Raw genomic sequence first — 22275 nt, forward strand, 5'->3', positions numbered from 1 at the left:
TTAAACACATTTGCACTGTAGAATTATCTAATAAGCACAATATAAATCACGTCTGTTTGTGCACATGAAATGTCCTGGAAAATAGAATATAAAGAGTTTCTCTTATTTTTCTGCCGTTTCTGTTATTTAGTTACATGCAGTTTCATTATGAGTGGGAAACATCTCCACCCTCATGATTCATGGCATCTCTCATGTTTTTCACCCCTGGACACACAAAACCACTTCCTTCTCCAAACATTCACACTGAATCCAGTAAGAGCAGATATGGGGCGGAAACCAAATGTTGCCCCGCCCCATTTCTGCAGACGGGTCATCTCACATCCATTTGATTGGTTCACTCAACATTGAGGCAGTGGGAGGAGGATCTTATTTTACACTGCATGTTCATAAACGCGCAACTTCTGTGCATTTGCATTCAAAAAGAGAAAACCAAAGAACAGCTTGTGAAGATTATCAGATGGAGCAGCTGGAGTTCAAACTGTAAGTAAATATCACTAAAGATCCAGTGAATGTTTTAAGGATTGTTTTGTTGCATAAAAATACCTAATAACTGATTCAATGTGTTCAGGAATGAGATAAAAAATGTTTGACAATTATTTTTGTTTCTACTTTCTAGCCACAAACTACATGAAGAGACACGAAGAGAAAGAGGAGCTGCTATATGTCCAATACACTACATTTTTATTTTCAGTACAACTTATTTTTAAATACTGTTTGTGGAAAAGTTTCCTGAGTTAAAGTCTGGTGTCATTTATATTTTGTATTGTATTGTATTGTATTGTATTGTATTTCACATGCGTCATTGTTCAGCTCATCCTCTGAGGATTGTGTCAGTGATTAAACTACATGTCAGAAATCACAGACACGATGCATAAAGAATCTGGTGAAAAACTGTAACTCGCTGCTTCACTACCATAGTTCGATGCATTGTTGAATAAATCAAATACATAGTCAGGACTGTTTTTTCTCGCAAACGTATTGTCGCAAACCTGTCGTTCAACCACGTTAGTGAATAACATCACGCAGGTGGTGAGTAATAACTTCTTTAAATGAATCCGTTTGAGATCAAATTAATGCTAGTTTTTTTTTTTCTTTTTCTCTCTCTCTCTCTAAATTACATGGTATCTGAGGACTAATTCTCATTTTTTTTTAGTTATTTCGCTTTGTTTCCAGATTCAATAATAAGCTCGTTCTTACATACCGGAGCATGTACGCACATGCGCACTCAAAGACTGTGCTTAAAATCTCTTGGCAAACTAAAATGTGTAAATGACATTTGTATATATTCGAAATAAAAGATATACATTGTACTTAATGTCAGCTTGTTTATTTTGCTCAAGATAACGAGTCAGCATGTCTTAAAAACAAGACACTTTTCTTCTAACCACACGAGTTTGCAATGCAGTTTGTGAATGTTTGTTTGAACGATTTTTTCAGAAAAAACCAAATCGTTGAACTATGTTTTAGTAACGACGGAACTTGAGATCTTTTGGGAAACGCAGCCCAGCTCGTGACTCCGCCCATCAAAAAAAAAAAAAAAAAAAAAATCCCATCCCAAGTGTCTGAACACACACAAGTTCAAGCAGTTGCATTAACGAAACTTATCCTAGTCTAAGATGTTGACTGCGGATCCTGATTTCTGCATAAATTGATCATACAGTGTGATTATAAATCCGTGAAGACTCCACTGGATATTACTACATTTCCTCTCGTCACAGGTGATATACGATTTTAAAATAGCCTATTAATATGTTTTTAGGGTAGAAATTGATTTAATGCTGAGTAGCTACTTTACTGAGGAACTTTGTCATCAAACATTTGTGGATTTCATATGGATCACTGCAGCATTAGATGTTTTAATAAAATACTTGAAAGAAAAGTTTTAATTGCTATCACTTTATTAATTCCTGTTATGCATCTCTCCATTAAGATTAACACATGAAGACAGGAGAGAGACAGATGAAGACACAAACCAGTAAAAATGTGAACCTTGTCAGATGGAACAGCTTGAATGATTTAAGACCGAATTGTGAGTAAACTGATAAGTAATTATGTTTTTCTGAAGCGAGACTTTTATTTTGAAAGACATGCATTAACGCTGTTGACAGACGCTGTTTGTGCCTGAGAAGGCTACATGTCATTGTCATTATTTTAATGTTATTTTCGTTATTTTAAATTGTAAATAAATAAAAAGTCTCTTAACCCAGAAAACTTTAATGTCCTGTCAGCTGTTCAATATAAGCGCAAAAGAAATTATGAGCATGCAACATTGCAGTTATGTTGTCAATTATTAAGTCGTGAAATTGCCAAAAATTGTACAATAAATTACATAACTGGTACGTGTTACCTGGGAAGGATTGCAAACAATTAAAGATACTGAAATTTCAGCTTCATTTGGTTGGTTTTATGTTGTTTAATTTAGCTTTAAAAAAATATTTTTTTTGTCAAATATTTTTACACAGAATATTTTGTAAATGGAAATTTGATTATTAAATTAGTATTTAAAATAGGTTCATTATCTTTAAAAATTCACATGGGTTTGATTCAGATTCAGTTAGATGGTCAGTTTACACCCACCTACTGACTCGGCTCAACTTACCCCTAACCTTTATATAAGAAGCCATATTTTTAGAACCCTTTGTCATAGATGTATCCTGATCATTTAAAATGATAGGAAACATTAATTGAAATAGTTTAATTGTACTTCTGCCTCATTTTCCCTTATCTTGAGGACCACATAAGTAAAGAATGGCTCATCTTACCCCACTCTCCCCTATGTTGTTATTCATCAGCAGCAGTTTCCATACGTTTCATTAACAGTTCATGCTAGAATTGTGTATTTACCATGGTAACTTGTTTTCTTAAATCCAAAATGGCACTTTATTTTCACTTTGTGTTTTTTTTTTTTTTTTTTTTTTTTAAATTTTTAAATGTCTGGTGCCTCTTTATTGTATTAAAAAAAAAAAAAAAAAAACTACTTTGGGACTGTTATATGTTTATTCATCAGTATTAGTCATATTCTTACAATTTATGTTTAGGCCTATGTTAAGTAAAGTGAAGTCAACCGTTTTTATTAAATAAATTTGCTTGGTTTTTAAAAGCAAAATTATTATAATTCTTGTATTAGCCTATAGGCTATTTATTTATTTATTTATTTATTAAGAATTAGGTCAAATTCTTTAAAAAAAAATGTCGGTCCCATGGCCAAACCAATTGAGACGGTTTTAGGGAATCTTCTGATCATCACAGCTGCTCTTGTTACTAAAGAATAAAACATCACAAGTGTTCATATTTATATACATTTCACTAGTGGAAACTGGGAATAAAAATGAACATTGGGTAACACTTTATTTTGATGGTCCACTTTAGACATTCTACTAATTATAAGTAGCTTTGCAACTACATGTCAACTAATCCTACTAATCCTAACCTAATCTACTGAGAGTTAGTTGACATGTAGCTGCAAAGTTACTTAGAGTTAGCAGAATGTCTAAAGTGGACTATTGAAATAAAGTAACCATAAATTGCTCCTGGTGATTAATGTTGTGATTAACCCTTTCACACCTGTGTCCTGATGTGAGGACAGTTCCATAACACTCATTTAACTTCATTAATTTCATGGTTTTCTGAATAATTAATCCAATCTAAAACCAATATTGATCTTTTAGTGTATGTATGAAAGACTTTCACAAAAGACTTTTTCTCACTAGTGTACTTCACTTAGTTAATCAAATCTTCCTCCTTATTCCCTTGTTCTAATGTTGTCTGTGGATGTGTAGAATTAATTCATCTGCTGTAATTAAACTATGAAGATAATCACATGCTTTTATTCACAGTCTCTGCTGATCCACACAGACCTGTAAAGTGTCCTTCTGATGTATTAAAAAAGACAAAGAGTCAGGTAAGATATTGATACATCAGAAGCAGAGATGAAACAAAGTTACATTGCTGCAAAAAAAAAATTATATATATATATACTGAGCAAGATCATTGTAGTCATATTTAAATAGTCATATGAACATTTTTCTGGATGAAGAAAAACTACATATTTTTAATGTGTAGTAATATTTAAATATTCAATAATATTTCAGATGATGAAAGTGATTTGAGTATTAAGCAGCTCTGATGTTTCTTCAGTTCATACAGCTTTTCAGCTGTGACTTTATTAATTGATCTTGTTTATATTTTGTGAAAACAGAACACTGAAGTCTCTTCTGGATCCTCGAGCTCCTGACAGCATCTTCACTCGTGACGTCAGATGATAAACGTGATCGATTCATCGTTTGCTTTTCCGTTCTTTCAACCTTACCCTGCCTTCATTGCCCCATACTGCTGCTTGCATATTGTTGTATTATATTTTTGTATGTTATTTAAATTCATAGGTACTTCCATTCATTTAAAATTGTTAAAAAAAAGTATTTTACATGTTAAAAAGATGTAACTTTTACATGGTGAGCTTCTTTCAAAGTTTGCACAATACAGTGCAGAAGTGAGAAGCATGTTTTTTTTTCTATAATGATTTTATTTCTTTAAATAAGCTTTATAAAATGTGTACTGTAACAGCACTGGACTGAACTATACACACCACAGACCCTTTTCACATTTCCAGGTTTCTCAGAAGCAGAAATCATCATAGTTGTGTAAACTTCTATAGCGGTGAATGAGAAAATACATTAAATATATATTTTTTGTGTTCCCATTTTCTCAAATAGCAAAAGAAAAACTCCACAATACTGTTTTTACAAGTCTCATTAAGATTAAAAAAAAATAGAGAGAGATTGATAACAGCAGTCAGAAGAGAGAAAGATGTCATTTTTACCATCACAGCAGCTTTAACTAGTTTCTTGTAATTGATGCAAAGGTAATATATATAAAAAAGTATACTGCTATAAATGTACTAACATTTTTTTAAAAATGAAAATCTAAAAAAAACTTGTTAAAACTCATCATGCCTTGATGTGCAACAAACAACATCGTGACAGTCAACAACAGCAGATGATTTAAAGTGAAAATGAGTTTGAGTTTGAAAGGTCAATACACTAATGGTGATCAGAGACAGAAATCTGAACCGCTGCATATAAACAGATCCTCATAAAAAGTCATGCTATGAATGTTCATATCTCTGATCCTGGAGCTGAATCTCTATAGCTGATCTGTAATCAGTGTTCATCTCTTTATCCATCTAATCCTTTTCATTGAAACTTCACAACAGAAATGGATCTCCTAAAACGTTGAAATTGATTAGCAACAAAATGAAAGCGTTAGTTCACCCAGAAATGAAAATAATGTCAATAATGACTCTCCCTCATGTCGTTCCACACCTGTAAGACCTTCGTTCATCTTCAGAACACAAATTAAGATATTTTAGATAAAATCTGATGACTCAGGCCTTCAGGTCCAGCAAGATCTTTAACACTTTCAGATGCCCAGAAAGCTACTAAAGACATGTTTAAAACAGATCATGTGACCACAGTGATTCAACCTTAATGTTATAAAGCAACGAGAATACCTTTTCTGCACCAAAAAAACAAAATAACGACTTTATTCAACGATTTCTAGTGATGGGCGATTTCAAAATACTGTTTCATGAAGCTTTATGAATCTTTTGTTTCGAATCAGGGATTTGGAGCGCCAGAGTCATGTGATTTCAGTAAACAAGGCTTTGTTGCATCATAATTGTTTTGAAATTTCATGGTTCATCACTGGGGGGCGTGACTTTGGCAGTTTAATATGTGCTTCGAAACAAAAGATTCGTAAAGCTTCAAAGCTTCATGAAACAGTGTTTTGAAATCGCCCATCACTAGATATTGTTGAATAAAGTCATTATTTTGTTTTGTTTTTTGGAGCAGAAAAGGTATTCTCATTGCTTTATATCATTAAGGTTGAACCACTGTAGTCACATGATCTGTTTTAAAAATGTCTTCAGCTTTCTGGACACTGAAAGTGTTAATCATCTTGCTGGCTATGCAGGTCTCACTGAGCCAACAGATTTCATCAAAAATATCTTAATTTGTGTTCTGAAGATGAACGAAGGTCTTACGGGTGTGGAACGACATGAGGGTGAATAATAAATTACAGAATTTTCATTTTTGGGTGAACTAACCCTTTAATAATAACAACAAAAACATACTGATTGATTCTTTTTATTAGAAAGCCTGCAAATCTCTCTCTCTCTCTCTCTCTCACACACACACACACACACACACACACAAGATTGTTTAAAAAATATTGTTATAATTAAAACACTATTGTTAGAGGACATGTTCAGTTGATTTAAAGCTTTATTGTTTTATTCACTCTTTCTGTTCATCCACCACAACAAAGAGATCAAGTTCAGTTCAATTTTAAGTAAGGAGTTCAGTGGATGTAATAAACTTATCCATGTCAAACACAGCACTGTTGTTTTAATTAGCTTCTAATTAATAAGGGTTTAAATTATCTTACATTCAGTATTTGGAACATAATTAGTGAATGCTGGTCAATTCTGAAGATTTAATTCAAGACAGAAGATTTGTTTCCCTCTTTGACCACTAGATGGTGCAAGTAGATTTCACTGCAAACTCAAAAGCCTCTTAGTTCAGATCAGAGACAGTGTGAGGAGAAATATGAGATCTGATATTAAGATGGAGGAATCTGTATAATTTGGATAAAGTTGAAGCAAATACCATCGATTATCAACCTTGTAGCTCATGGTTGCCTTTAAAGGTTTAAAGTTATCTTTAAACATCAGTTTCCCTGTGGAGAAAATTACATCACCAAGACATTTGCAAGTCCTTTAGGCTGTAAGGTGGAGCTGCCGTGGATTGAACTGGCTGGTTCAGCACATCTTCAGATGCATAGTTTGATTAAGATCTGGGGATTTTGGAGGCCAGAGCAACACCTTTGTGTTCACAGGTGGAAGTGGCTCTTCCAGCAGGATAATGCACCTGTTGTTGAAGAAAAGTTTGAGGATCATGATGAAGAGTTTAAGGTGTTAAAGTAATAGTGTTTTGGAACAGTGAAAAAAGATTTCACCTGCGCTTATGCACTAGTGTGCAACAAGAAATGTTTAACGACCCTACATTAGTAGACTTTAATCTCTGTTAAGTTCACCACAATTCTATTCAGTTTATTAGCTGTCAGAAGAGACCAAATATGATGTAGTTACATGATGTTGACTGCTGTACTTTGCATTACATAATCTCACACAATACAGTATTATAATTGTGCTATCATTTAAATACAGTTTAAAGAATTACTTAGGTGACATTTTCCTTAAGTTCAAATGCATTTGTTTTCAAGGCCATTAAAATAAATCAAATGTAACAACATCATTAATGAAGAGACATTCATTAACAAATCCAATGGGTTTTATTTAAACTTAACATGATTTCGGCAAAACTTACCATGTTTTTCATTAAAGAAAAAAAAATTATTGGACCAATATTCCATTTTCTGATGAGCTGCTCATTATTGTGTCTGATGGCCGCTTACACAGAGACTGCAGAAACTCGTGAAGAACAGCGTCTGTTAACAGAATATACAAAAGATAGAAGGTCAGACATCATGATCAACTTTTAATTCACGTTTACAATAGTCTGTCTGAATCCTACATTGAACCAATACTATATTTGAACAGTAAATGAGGATCAGCAGCAGGAACTGTATGTATGTCATGTCGATATTGTTTTCCGTACAGTCAAGCATTCAACACTTTACAGATATTTGAATTCCGAACGAAGTCTCAAGTTCAACCACTCAACGTATTTTTCGCATGTAACGTTACTTGTGCTGCTGGTGTGTTGTTCAATATAGATTTGTGTGTACGATTGTAAAATGATTCTGCCAGTGTAAACTTAAACATTTACACATATTTGGAAATTATAGGCTACACTGCATATATTAAAAAAGGGACTTTTAATGCATTAGTCATACTGAAATAAATAAGCACAAGTAATATAATGAATTCCAAGGATGAATAAGTAAGCTTAAAATATATACTCAAATTTAACTTTAAATACACTACAACTTCAGGATATTAAATAATGTATTTTTTAAATATACTTTCATGAGCCCGAAAAACCAGAGTTTGTTCAAACTAATCTTGAAATTAGGCATATTGAGTGACATGCACTGATATAATCAGATATTTTCTTTCAGCTGCTGATAGATTTTATGTTGGTCTCAGCATTGAAAGTATGTGGACAGAGGCTCCCTTTTTCCTCTGTCAAAACTGTATATTATGTTTAACATATGGTTTTCTATGTACCAGAACCATTTCCATATAAGGCTCTACTAGGAGTGAATGTGAGACAGGGAATGATCCCTGCTTTCTGTATCACCAGAATAGGAGAAGGTCCTTGGGATTTTAAGGGACCTCATGGGTACCTGACCAGTAGATGACCATATTTCGACTTGTTTTTCCATATGTATCACATTCCTATACCATAAGCTATATGATGTATTCTCTCTCTCATTGGCTGAAACTATACTACACCCCTTGTACTCTTTCTATATATTCTCTCTTTTCTTATCAGTAAAATGAGACTATATCCCTCAGCGCTGAGTGATTGCTCATTCAATTGCCAAATAAGAGGTCTGGGATGAGGCACGATTTAGGAGCAAAAACCTAACAGCTGCCTTCTCAATCTTTCACTTTTTTATTCCTGCTTTGTAAATGCATTTAATTTCATGATATTTTTCATAACGATCTCTTTATCTTCAGAAGAGAAGGCTCTCTCGCAAGAAGTGAATCAAACTGATGCTCGTGTGATTGGCTTTCAGGTTCACACGCTTCAGAGTTAATCGCAAACTCTGGATTAAACCTGAGTTGACAGAGAAAGTTTATACCGAGCATTGTGAGCCCACTGAACCTGATCTAAACCAGGTTGGATTTATCTGGATTTGTCAACTCTAAACCCACTCTGAAAGTCAGAGTTTGTTCAACTAGCTTCATGCAACAGGCTACAGATTATCCTCATTTTTTGGATTCGTTTTTATGTTCTCAATCTATAACACTTTCTGTCAATGAAACAATCACACATCTGTGAACTTTCAATAAACATATTCTATACTCAGACTGCAGAAAGTGATGAATCTCTCTGAATGTGTCGTAAAGTGCAAATATAATAATAGTAAATCTAGCAAGAGTCATAATGATCAAACACTCACAGTTTGGCCTTATTCTCTCCATACTCTCACATCTATCAAGTGTCAGTCCTCTTTTCTCTTGTGATCCACTGGTTTGTGTCTCCATCTTCTTGTTTTCTGCTGCTCTGTGATTTCTGAGGCTCCAGCAGTTTTCTGGATGTGTGATTTTCTTTCTCTTCTCCATTTGTATCTGTTCAATCACACAGAAGACAAACAGTTTAGTTAAAGCCAGTGGTGTCAGTTCATTCATTTAGTCTGTCAGCAGAGAGTGTAGGAGCCAGTTTAATGTAAATGTATTTCAGGCTGTCACCAGGTGGGGGCAGTGTGTGCACAGAGGGGTTTTAAACAGGTGTTTCTTAGTTTCTTAGTAGTTTTTTACCAAACAAACACTAGAAGCCACATGTTGGATGTCCACTATCATCGTCAAAGTATGTAACCATGTTTGCATTATGTTCAGTAAATTAGCCAAAAAGTTAAGATCGACTACTAGAGGACTTTGGTGTGCGTGTTGTATATCCAAGCTATCAGCAGTATAGGAGCTGCTGTAACAGTCAGAACATGAAGATGTCCAGCTAAACGACAGAAGAGAGGAAAATAAAGTGCAGTAAACATGAACCATCAGCATCAGTCTTTCCTCATGTTCTTCTTCATCCCTCTATAGATACGAGGAAAGGAAACAAGGACGGAGGAATCACAGAAAGATGAATTTGTAAATTGGTTTCTTGTATTTTTGTAGTTGTTAAAGTCGAGCGTCACTTTAAATCATGTTTCTCAGCTGCATGAACACAGATCTCTTTCAGCAGAACATCATTCTGTCTTCATTTACACAAGATCAACACTGATAATCAGATCCAGAACTTTCATCTCTTTCCTTCTCATCACAACATGACAGTAAATTACACTTCATCACTTCCAGTTCAGCAATAAAACACTTCAAGATAAAACAGTCAGACATTTAAAATGTATTTGTACATTTATCCACAGTACTGTAACTTCAATAATGAATGAATGAATGAATAAAAACTTCATAAAATAAATATAAAAGTGTTTTAATCACCTTGTGACGAGCAGAAAAGAGGAAACATCGACGCAGCTCTGATCTGTGCTGCTTGAGTGTTGTTTTATATAAACCATCCGAGAATTCTTAGAAAAGCTATAAAGAAAATAACACGGGGCTTAAATTCCTAGAAAAGCTCAGACTGAAACTAACTAGGATTGGTTGTGTGTGTTATACACCTGCCCCATACTGTCTCTGTGTTCACACCACAGGAAATGATGAGGAAACCCTCTGGTGTGTCGTTCTAACAACACTCTCTCACCTTCCTCTTCCTCATTCTCTCTCTCTCAGATTGTTCATATCATTCAGTTCTCCTCTGTTATGCTTCTGAACGGCTCATATTTCATTCAGTTGGTTTAATCACATCATTAGAAACAAGTGTGACAATGTTGAGCTGTTGTGTGTAAATGATGACAACTGTGTTGAAGTTGTGGTTAACTTTTGCAGCTTGTGTTTACTGCAGTTCATCACACTGTCATATGTGTGTTTTAGTGAGAGAGAATGCGTTTAGAGTTTACAAGAAGAGTGCATGAGATTGAGGGTATATGGGAACTAGGCTGGAAGTTTCTTAAGAAAGTGTGTGTGTGTGTGTGTGTGTGTGTGTGTGTCTCTCTCTCTGTCGCTCTATAGTTATTAGAGCACGCTGGTTTAGGGTAATTCCAGTGTACTATGTGAGTGTTTAGATACTTTATGAAAAATGAGACTAATATTAAATCATATTGGTCATACTGATACTGGCCAGAATATTCAGAAATGCCATGAAATGTCTTCTCTTATTAGCATGTTATAGTTATGATCTCACTGGAGTGTGAACATCAGCTTGTTGATGCCTCAGAAATGGTGATTTGAAAGTGATGCTCTGACACCTCTCAACCCAAATCACATCATCCCTCAAAACAGCGAAGGTCAGACTGCAAATAAAATCCAGTCCCCATGTTCATCGTTCTGACCTTATTGGGGCCTGTTACATAACACCAGTTTTTCCATCAGAGAGGAGCTTCATTATTGTTTTATTGTGTTTGTTTATGGAGCATACACGACAGACCTCTTATAGGGTGAAAAAAAAAAAACGAAACTGGAGCCGCGTTCCTTCCGTAAGTACAATGCGGAAAGCAAAAGTACGTTCATGGCGATATTTTGTGTTTATAAAGCATATACAGTTGTATTTTTTTCGAAAATGACCGATAGTTTCACTAGATAAGACCCTTATTCCTCGTCTGGTATCGTTTAAAGCTCTTTGAAGCTGCACTGAAACTGTCATTTTGACCTTCAACTGTTTGGAGGCCATTGAAGTCCACTATATGGAGAAAAATCCTGGAATGTTTTCATCAAAAACCTTCATTTCTTTTCCACTGAGAAAAGAAAAACATGACTTGGATGACATGGGGGTGAGTAAATTATCAGGAAATTTTTATTTAAAAGTGAACTAATCCTTTAATAAGACCACTGAAGCCTTGACTGCTCCTGTCTGCCTCGCTGCTCAGAGTGGTTTGCGTCTGTAATTCTGTATAGCTTTGTTTTGAATCTCTTACTTTCATTCATTGTTGTTTATATTATCATTACCATATATCTAATATTGCCTACCACATTAATCTGACGTCGCTAGCTTTTAATCCTTTAATCCAAATCCTATTACAACGCGTTTGCATCTCGCTAGCTTGTTAACTTGTCATCACTCTCTCATGCGCTCCTTTTTCCAGACAGCATAGAAGACCTCAATGTTGCAACAGAAACTGTTGCCTCCATCTTTTCCAGCACATTAGACTCAACGCCGTGGTACAATGAGCACACTCGGGCCCTAAAAGGAGCAGCCAGAAAAATGGAGCGCAGCTGGAAGAAAACAAAACTAGAAGTTTTTCGCATTTCGTGGAGAGAGAGAATGGTAGAGTAAAGAAAGGCCTTAAAAACTGCTAGATCTGCCTATTTTTCATTTGCTTTAGGAGAGGAAGAATTGTCTAAACTTGTTAAATCATCAAAATCAATAACATGTATTGTACTAAACTGACTGAGGGCCAGTGATTAATATGTTCATTCATTCTTTGTATGTGTAATGGTTAATTTGCTGTTGTTATTTAGTCAGGCATCAGTCACTCGCCTATAGTTAGGACCCAGAAGGGGAAAAGGACCTGTATGCTGACGCAGTTTAGTATTCAGTTATGATCGTCATTATTATTACTGCCGCGAGACGAACATAAAAGTGGTGGTAATGCCGTTCTGCCACGATATTGAGTAATGGCATGTGTGAGTGCATCAAAGAGTAAGTTTGTTTCTTCATTATACTGTTTACATTTGATCGTGAATTTGTCTTTAAAGACGTTCTTATCGTGTCTGCCGAGCACATGTGTCTGTAAACTAATCTCTATCCAATCTTATTATACGATCGCTGTACAGACGTATTTTCAGTGTTAATGTCATAACAAATGCGGATATTATTAATTTGCATATTGATGTTTTATCAGTGTGTATATTTATACTTTATTGTTGGCTATTATTAAACCTCTTATTAAAAAACCACAACTTGATCCTAGAGAATTAGTCAATTACAGGCCGATCTCAAATCTCACTTTTCTGTCAAAAATACTAGAAAAGGCAGTTTCATCACAACTATGTTCATTTTTACTGGATCTTATTTTCACATTTCACACTATTGATCAAAAGAATAGACTTGAATTATGTTGGCATTAGTGGAATTGCATTGTCATGGTTCAAATCATACTTATCTGACCATTATCAGTTTGTAGTAGTAAACAATGGGATGTCATATCGATCACAAGTTCAATATGGAGTACCGCAAGGCTCAGTACTAGGACCGTTGCTTTTCACTCTGTACATGCTACCCTTAGGAGATATCATTAGGAAGCATGGTGTTAGTTTTCACTGTTACGCTGATGATACTCAGCTCTACATTTCTTCACGCCCTGATGAAACTTACCAATTCACTAAATTAACGGAATGCATAGCTGATATAAAAAACTGGATGACCAGTAATTTCCTACTACTAAATTCTGAAAAAAAAACAGAGATTCCAAAAACTTCACGTAAAAACCTAGAATACTGTCTAACACTTGATGGCTGCTCTGTTAAGTCTTCGTCGTCAGCTAGGAACCTGGGTGTGCTCTTTGATACCAATCTTTCATTTGAAGGCCATGTTACTAGCATCTGTAAAACCGCATTCTTCCATCTTAAAATATATCTACCAGATGGGTTTGGTGCACACAGGGATAAAGTGTACCCCATGCCCATGGTTATATACTGCTGGATCTTTAATGTTGTTGGCCTATTTTTCTGCTGGAGGTCCTGGACATCTTGTTCAGATTCATGGTATCATGGATTCTATCAAATAATAACAAAAATCAAAACCTGACTGCTTTATCTAGAAATCTTATAAAGAGCCATGGTTGGATCTTCCATCAGGACAATGATCCAAAACAAACATCAAAACCAACAAGGAAAACCAAAAATGTGTCACTGAGCACAAAATGAAGCTTCTGCCATGGCAGTCCCCTGACCTGAACCCTAAAGAAAATGAGTGGAGTGAACTGAAGAGAAGAAGAAGCACCAATATGGAGCTGGAATCTGAAGGATCTGGAGAGATTCTGCATGAAGGAATGATCTCTGATCTCTTGTCAGGTGTTCTCCAAACTCATCAGGCATTATAGAAGAGCTGTTATCTTGGGAAAAGGAGGTTGCAATAACTGTGGTCAAAAACATTTATTTCATTATGAGATTTCCCCCACAATGCACACTACAGCATTGCTTTGTCTTCAAAATGTGACACCAAAATGTGTCAACATACATGGGCATCTGGAGCCTCAATGAATTGGAAAGCACCAAAAGAGCACTGAACAACATTGTCTGCCCTGGAGAACAGGTTTACAGATTAAATCAGGGTTAGATCAAAAACATCTCTGCAATCAAAATTAGAAGCTTTTTTCTACACTTATGAAAGACCTCTGTGGTGGGAGAAACGGTAAACGCCAACAAATCAAACTCCATTTCTTATCACCACAAGACTCTCCTCCCCACACAAGAAGCGAAAACAGCAAAAACCAGTCTAGAGAGAAAAGAGCACGAAGCACGAAGTAGTCACTGGATGGATAAGCCCCCACTTGTTACGAACCTCCCAGTTTGTCTAGTTGTAGGAGGAAGTAACAATTATTGTTAACAAAATAAAAATAATAAATAAAATGAAAATGACTGACGGTCACTTAAATCGCCTGGTCCAGAATAGCCATAAACACAAATTAAGCAAAAATAACTTTATTTAATAACAATTCAAAAATAATCACAACAAAAAGAGAGAAATAGGGAAAGCAGATCTTCAGGAGAGGGCCAGGCCAACAAACAAAAAGTTTCTAACTGACAATGGTAGCACTACATGACTATTGCATGTCATGTGCGGGGCTCCGTACTGTAATACGTTAAAAAAACTACATTAAAACATAGTAAAATAAATATTAAATAAGTATACAGAATTTCGCAGAGAAAATCACAAGGCAATTAAAACACCTTTATATTTGTTTTATTCATTAATGATGTGTATTACATTAGTAAATCTTGACTGTTGTTTGAATTTAATCACATTTTATTTATAAGGCGATGTACCTAAATCATAATAAACTTTAAAAAATGATTATATACAAGTTTGATGTACAGGAGTGCGCTGAAGTATTAAAAAAAGATATCATCTTTTGTTCCACAGAAGAGAGAAATTCATTCGGGTTTGAAGGAGATGAAGGTGAGTGAATGATGTCAGGATGAAGAGTTTTGTGTGAACTGTCTCTTTAAGAGCTCTATGATCAGACAGATGTGCTTTAAACTGATCAGAGTAACTTACTTCAGTTTACACAATCATCCGTCTTCCTATTCCTTGTTTCTTTTCCACTTTATTTCCCTCTCTTCTGTCGTTCTTTCAGCTGAACATCTTCATGTTCTGATTCTACATTAATCTGACTTTAACTAAACTCTGTGTGTGATTGAACAGATTCAGAAAATCACACATCCAGAAAACTGCTGGAGCCTCAGAAATCACAGAGCAGCAGAAAACAAGAAGACAGAGAGAGAAATGGAGACACAAACCAGTGAATCACAGGAGGGTGTATAGTATATACTATATAATATATACCCATCATGCGACATTAGAATTAGTATCAGAGAATGTATTTTATATTTGCTTTAATACACAAGGTGAACTGTTGTTCTCATCTTTGACCACTTGATGGCGCAACTAGATTGTCACTGCAAACTCCAAAGCCTTAGTTCATATCAGAGCAGTTTGAGGTGAGATACTGATCTATACAGAGATGAAACTGTAGAAATGAAGCACAAATCTGATGATTAGAGTTACTGTATGTGTAATGTGTAATGTATCTCTCTGCAGAACCAGCAAAATATTCTTCATCACTGTCACTGAATATACAGTTATCATATCTCTTATATTTTAGCATTAAAAATTATATCTAGTGTCTGAATAATTTTTGGTTTATGAATTTCTTACAGTTAGAGTTTTACAGTAATCAATGTTATAATTTTACTGTTGTATTGTTATGATTGTTTACAGTCATTTAAGACAGTAATTATTTCTGTAATGAAACACATTTTATTCTAATAACACTAATGAACTAGAATGAACTATTGTTAGAATGAATCTGTGCTACTTTAGAGGAGAACGACACACAAACTCTTCTAAATTCCACAACAGATTTATTGTGTTTGGCGAATGAAGCTCTTTCTGATTCTGCATTTTCTGCAAGGATCCAGTATGTCTGAACAGGTTCTGCCGCAGTAACAGTGTGTAACAGTAACAGTCCTGCGGATAAGTTCAGGCCTCTGAGGGCGCCCCGTCCTGGGATGGAGCAAACCAGACCTGCTCCCCCACGGAGCCCTCAGGAAATCAATATGTTAACCCAGCCGCCTATGTCAATTCGGGGCACAACGGTTTCCAACGAGCCCAAACCTCAATGTCTGCCAATAAACAACTCTCTCCTTAGAGATGCTTGTAGAAACATTGATTGGGATAAACCCTGCCATGAATTTGCTTCAGGGCACCGAGTCTGCTTCTGTAAATATGTCAGTGATCATCCTCGAGAGGCTGGGCCCTTTAGTAAATTACCTGGACACCTGGGAAACATTACCCAACAAACCTCAATCTAAAGGACGACTACTTTCATATCTCCATCTTTCCGGAACACAGGAAGTTCTTGAGGTTTGCTTTCGGGGGTGAAGCATGCCAGTATCGGGTTCTTCCATTTGGCCAAGCACTCTCCCTATGCACTTTCACAAACTGCATGGAAGCAGCCCTAGAGCCTCTCAGACTTCAAGGCACACGAGTTCTTAACTATATAGATGACCGGCTAGTGTTAGCCCAGTCTCAGGAGCTGGCGGCCAGGAGTTGCCAGGAGAACGGTACTTGCCTGGCTGCATTGTGCCAAGTGTAAAGTTTGATGGAGGGGGATTATGGTGTGGGGTTGTTTTTCAGGGGTTGGGCTTGAACCCTTAGTTCCACTGAAAGGAACTCTTAATGCACGGATGTCTGCCGGCCACACAAACATAACAAAACATAAAATAAAGTCCAGGCCTGGTCCTCTCTCGTCCTTCACTGTCGTCGCTCCTCCTTTTATGCTTCCAGAGCTCCTCCGTGAGAGACTCGAGGCCGTTCCCTCACGGCTCTCACCCGCCCTGTTCATCACAGTAACATATATATTTTTTATTCATCTTGCTGTATATACAATAATGCACAAATCTGTATAAGTCTGTATAGCACATAATTATTTATTTTATTTTACTTATAATTATTTTCTTACTTTTCAATACTTTCGAGGAAAACAGAATTAATTATATCACTCCTTTAGATACAATCACCCCAAGATGAAAACAAAAACAAAAAAATCTCCTCAGCCTCTGTATTTTTTTCTTGATATCTTCATAACCTCTTAAGGGTAGATGTAGTTAACTTCATGTCGAAGCAAGTTTCATCTACATTCAAGGCATGGGAAGTTCTGGAATCCATCCAGTGAATTTTTCTTTCACGTAACTGTAATTCCACAAACTGTTGACTAAGCGCTTGCTTTTTTATCTTCATGTTGAAGCAGATTTCATAAGTCATGTCTACATTCTTAAGGTGTGGAAAGTTCTGGAAACCCATCCAATGATAACGATAGTAAACTATGGAGTGCCGCAAGGATCAGTGTTAGGCCCTCTGCTATTTTCAATCTACATGCTGCCACTCGGCAATATTATAAGAAAACATGGGATTAGTTTCCACTGCTATGCCGATGATACTCAGTTATATATTTCAACACAACCAGATGAAATCTCTAAATTATCCAAACTGACAGAGTGTGTTAAAGAAGTAAAACATTGGATGACTAGTAATTTTCTTCTATTAAATTCAGATAAGACTGAAGTATTACTTATTGGGCCAAAAACCTGTACACAGAATCTCTCAGACTACAATCTGCATTAAAAGGATGTACTGTTACTCCATCCTCGACAGTTAAAGACCTGGGTGTTATATTAGACAGCAAATTGTCCTTTGAAAATCAAATTTATATACGTTACAAAAAAAGCCTTCTTCCACCTCAGAAACATTGCTAAGATAGGGAATATGTTATCTATTTCTGATGCAGAAAAGTTAGTTCATGCTTTCATGACGTCTCGACTAGATTACTGTAATGCATTATTAGCTGGTTGTCCTGCTTCCTCAATAAACAAGCTACAATTAGTACAAAATGCAGCTGCTAGAGTTCTTACCAGGTCAAGAAAATATGATCATATAACACCAATTTTATCATCTCTACACTGGTTACCCATTAAGTTCCGTATCGATTATAAAGTATTGCTAATGACCTATAAGGCTCTAAATGGTTTAGCTCCTTAACTGATCTTCTATCACCCTACAATCCTTCACGCTCTTTAAGATCACAAAACTCTGGACTTCTGGTTGTACCTAGGATATCTAAGTCCACTAAAGGAGGGAGAGCGTTTTCACATTTGGCTCCGAAACTCTGGAATAGCCTTCCTGATAATGTTAGGGGCTCAGACTCGCTCACCCAGTTTAAATCTAGATTAAAGACACATCTCTTTAGCCAAGCGTTCACATAACGCATCTCATACCAGATCAACTGCACATGACTATCTTTGCTTAATGTTATGAACAGCAGCTACACTAATTATTCTCCATTTGCTTTTCTGTTTTATCTCGGGACACCCGTCCATCAGCTTCAGTTTGGATCCAGCCTCTTAAGAAGACCTCAGATGACCAACACCTATGAAGAGACGCCGCCAACTCCTGCAAGGACTTCAGAAGACGCAATCATCTGGATCAACATGCACACAGCCCAATTTCTATATATCCTAATTATTGTTAATGTAATTAATTTCTCCAGGAGCTCATTGCTTCTACCTTCAGTTAAACTGCTAACAGTGATTGTAAATGAATTGCCTAAATTATTACATTATTTGCTAACTGCATTCTTTAAATTGTAATGTTGACATGCATTCTCTGTAAAGCTGCTTTGAAACGATATGTATCGTGAAAAGCGATATACAAATAAATGGGAATTGAATTGAAATTCAAAATTCAAAATCAATTCTTACATAATAAGAATGATCAGTTCATGAATCAACACTTACAACTTGAGCTTTTGGGGTGGTCCGGCCACGGCGAGACATGCCCCAATCCTCTTCCTTCGCAGATCAGGACGACTTCGGAGTCGCCGGGTCCAGCGCAGTGACATTCCAGCACTACCAAACTGGCCAATGGCCTGGGCCGTGGCCTTCATGGCCCGCAGGGCTAAATCTCATGCTTCTCGTAAGTCGATTTGATATTTAATATATTAGAAATATTATATATTAGAATGATATGAAGGTCTTTTGAAAGGTTGAACTGTGCTTTCAGGACAATTTTTTTTTTTTCCCCATATAAATATATGGGGGTTTTTTTTGCATTTACTGCAATTAGGTCTTTTGGTAAAACAATGATTTGACAAGTGCATGCTAATATTTCATAATCATTGTCCATAAACAGCAAAATGTCTGTTAGATAAACTGTTTCTTGTTTTCCTGGATAGTAAATGTTCAGAGTTCAACAGTGGGAATTTTTACAGTGTATTTCTATATACAGAATTAAACTTTCAAAAATGATTTGACTTCACCGAGTTAAAAGTGTGACAACTTGCCCCAGTCTCCGAATACATCAGCTGACACTCGACTGTCTGCATGTGTTAAACATGATTTATCTGAAAGGGTTCTGAATTTAGACCATTTTTGGCAGCAATGCAAATAATAAATAGTTTTTTCCCCAAGCAGAGAGAATAAAGGTTAATGGACTGGAGATGATGTGTGACGGACCGAATCTGAAGATTCAGAAACAACTGAACAACAAAAACCAGGAGAACAGAGAGAAAAACTCACAATCTGAAGAATTAAAGAAGAGAAGATCCATGATGTTTCATCAACAGGACAGTGTGGATCCAAAAAGACCAAACTGTGAGTATTTTACCATCACAGAGTTTGAGTTCATCTGGAACTGATTATAAAGATTTATTAAATGATCTATAATCTTTATTTTCTGCAGTTTGTCATGATGAAGCTGTAGAGAGTCATTCACTGACAGATGAAATATAAACTACTGACGTGTGCAGCTGGAACTGATGAAAATCAACTTTAATGAAGCAATAATCATAATAATAATAAAGGACACAAACGGGACAGAGATGTTGGATGAGACTACATCATCCCAGAGACTCTTACAGGACGAGCGGAGCGAAGGAGGGATGAACGGACCTTCAAAAGAGTGTTTTTCACAGACATTTGACCTGTAAGAACATTTCATTTGTGTGATTTATGTGAATGTGAGAGATCAATACTGAAAAATACAGTCACTGCTGAACCTTTGTGCGTCTGATCTAAGAAAGAAAAGAAAATCACACTGAAAAACAAGATCAAACTGAAAGTGAAGTGGATTTTATTTCAACGGTCAATCAGTGTTAAAGAAAGAGCAGTAAACTACGCCATCTGGAGGAGAATATGAGCGTGTCAAAGTGTCATAATCATCAGTAATACTGTAATTATGAATGTTGATATCAGTGAACACTGATCTGGATTCAGTTCAGATGTTTGGATCAGAGAACTGAACTGGATTCAGTGTGGAATCTGAATCTGTCCATCAAATCATATTCAATATTGTAAATCACTTTATAAGTTATTTGTTTATTTATTTTACTGCAAAACCCATTCAGTGTGTGAAAGATCATGTGTGAATCAAAGTGTGTTTCTACTGTATATCTGGAACACATGAATCAGTGAAATAAAGAAATGTAATAAATGGACAAATGAAGTCAGCCCCTTTAAATGCTCGTGCTCCCCCTCCCCAAGCTCACAACTCTTTAATACATTGCATAAAAAAGTTTGCACAGCTAATATAACCCTCAAAATGGATCTTTACAAAATGTTCATCGTGCATAGTGAGTACAGTGTTTATTTACATTTGATTCTGAATGAGTTTGATAGTGCTCCGTGGCTAAAGCTAACATCACACACTGTTGGAGAGATTTATAAAGAATGAAGTTGTGTTTATGAATTATACAGACTGAAAGTGTTTAAAAATGAAAATAGCAATGGCTCTTGTCTCTGTGAATACAGTAAGAAACGATGGTAACTTTAACCACATTTAACAGTACATTAGCAACATGCTAACGAAACATTTAGAAAGACAATTTACAAATATCACTAAAAATAGCATGATTTTAATTCCCTTACTCTCACACTGTTTTATACTCAAGAGATGGTTATATAGAGAATACATAGAAATAAGAGGGTTTATTTGTCCTTCTCAGAAAGAATGATGTCAGAGTCTCTGCAAAATTCTTTCTGATCGTAAAAGTTCTAATCAGTTTGAACAATATCAACTGAGAACATACAGTTTACGTTGCTAAGAGTGGTTGCTAAGGTGATACGCAGTCATAGCCGTGTTTTATCGTGATCCAATCACATACCAATCAGAATCAAGGACAGGAACACAGGATTCATCTTGGGCTTTTTACTTTTTCTCTTCTCATTGCCAGATAGCTGTTGTGTTTCTCAGGTGTCAGGCAGCAGCACATGAGGTGGGACGTGCTCTCATGCAGGAATGAATGGTGTCACGTGTGTTCCCCTTTGATGACTGTGTGCTCGTGTCTGCAGCCTCGTCTCTCTGTACCTCCTTGACTTGTTGTTTGCTCACTGTTTTGCTATTATCCTCATGCTAAGACTCGTCTCCTAAACTGAACAGTCAATCAGATTTCTCTCTCCCTCGATGGCCCGACGCCGATTCTACATACTGAATAATCCCCGAAAAACCCAGACAGTGTCCGACTAGAGCCAAAGGTGCAGAACACACCAGGAAAACTTAGAACTGATAGGAAAACACAACTTGAAGCTTTAGATAAAGTTACAATTACTTCAGCGTTCAACATTTCTTTAGTAAAAATAAATATTCTCAAAGCCATTGATGTAGGCAAAGTTATTTAAGTTGCATGTTTAAATAGACGGACAGTGGAAGAACATACAGTAGAAACACTGTAATATAAAGCACTGCTTTACAGAAGAGAGTAAAGAAAGGAAGGGAGTGTGTGGCTGGAGCGCTGATCTATAGAAGTAACAGGTTAAAAACCTTATCTATTATCTGAGTGTGTGAATGTGTGCAGAAAGAGGAAGGGATGGTGGTGATGGTGCTCAGGTGTGCACGAGCAGCAGAGTAAACACCTTCTCGTCGTGTGTGGGCATGATGATACCTGTGCTGTGTGTGGAAGTGGCAGAATAAACTCCTCTCTGTAAGATCAACAGATATCATTCCTCCTTATGCCCTGAAAAAAGCATTGACATGGAATACAAACACTGAAATGATACCAAAAGGCCATAAAACTGAACAGATGATGGTCTAGAAGGGGAAAAGCACATTAATATTCTCTTAATTCTGGTTTGACCAATAGTTCAGATTGTACATTAGAATACTTTAATATCTCTATTGTTCACCACAATTCTATTCAGTTTATAAGCTGTCAGAAGAGACCAAATGATGTAGACAAAAATTGCTCATCTGAGAAAGC

General features: G+C 36.1%; 2 long non-coding RNA genes across 3 annotated transcripts; one reads left to right on the forward strand and one right to left on the reverse strand.

The window, feature by feature from the left end:
- The first annotated feature begins 357 nt into the window (after positions 1-357).
- LOC137012934 (uncharacterized) lies at positions 358-4473 on the forward strand. 2 transcript variants are annotated; one of them, XR_010893632.1, is made up of 5 exons: positions 358-480; positions 617-1718; positions 1931-2029; positions 3837-3901; positions 4199-4464. It is a non-coding gene; the product is annotated as an uncharacterized lncRNA (long non-coding RNA). The 2 variants fall into 2 exon arrangements; XR_010893631.1 differs by having other exon boundaries at positions 617-2029; positions 4199-4473.
- Positions 4474-6014: 1541 nt separating this feature from the next.
- LOC137013134 (uncharacterized) lies at positions 6015-10378 on the reverse strand. Its single transcript, XR_010893666.1, has 4 exons — positions 10187-10378; positions 9151-9319; positions 7386-7506; positions 6015-6926 (listed from the first exon to the last, which is right to left on the reverse strand). It is a non-coding gene; the product is annotated as an uncharacterized lncRNA (long non-coding RNA).
- Positions 10379-22275: the final 11897 nt, after the last annotated feature.

The sequence above is a fragment of the Chanodichthys erythropterus genome, chromosome 22, assembly GCF_024489055.1.
Source record: "Chanodichthys erythropterus isolate Z2021 chromosome 22, ASM2448905v1, whole genome shotgun sequence".
Classification (NCBI taxonomy): Eukaryota; Metazoa; Chordata; class Actinopteri; order Cypriniformes; family Xenocyprididae; genus Chanodichthys; species Chanodichthys erythropterus.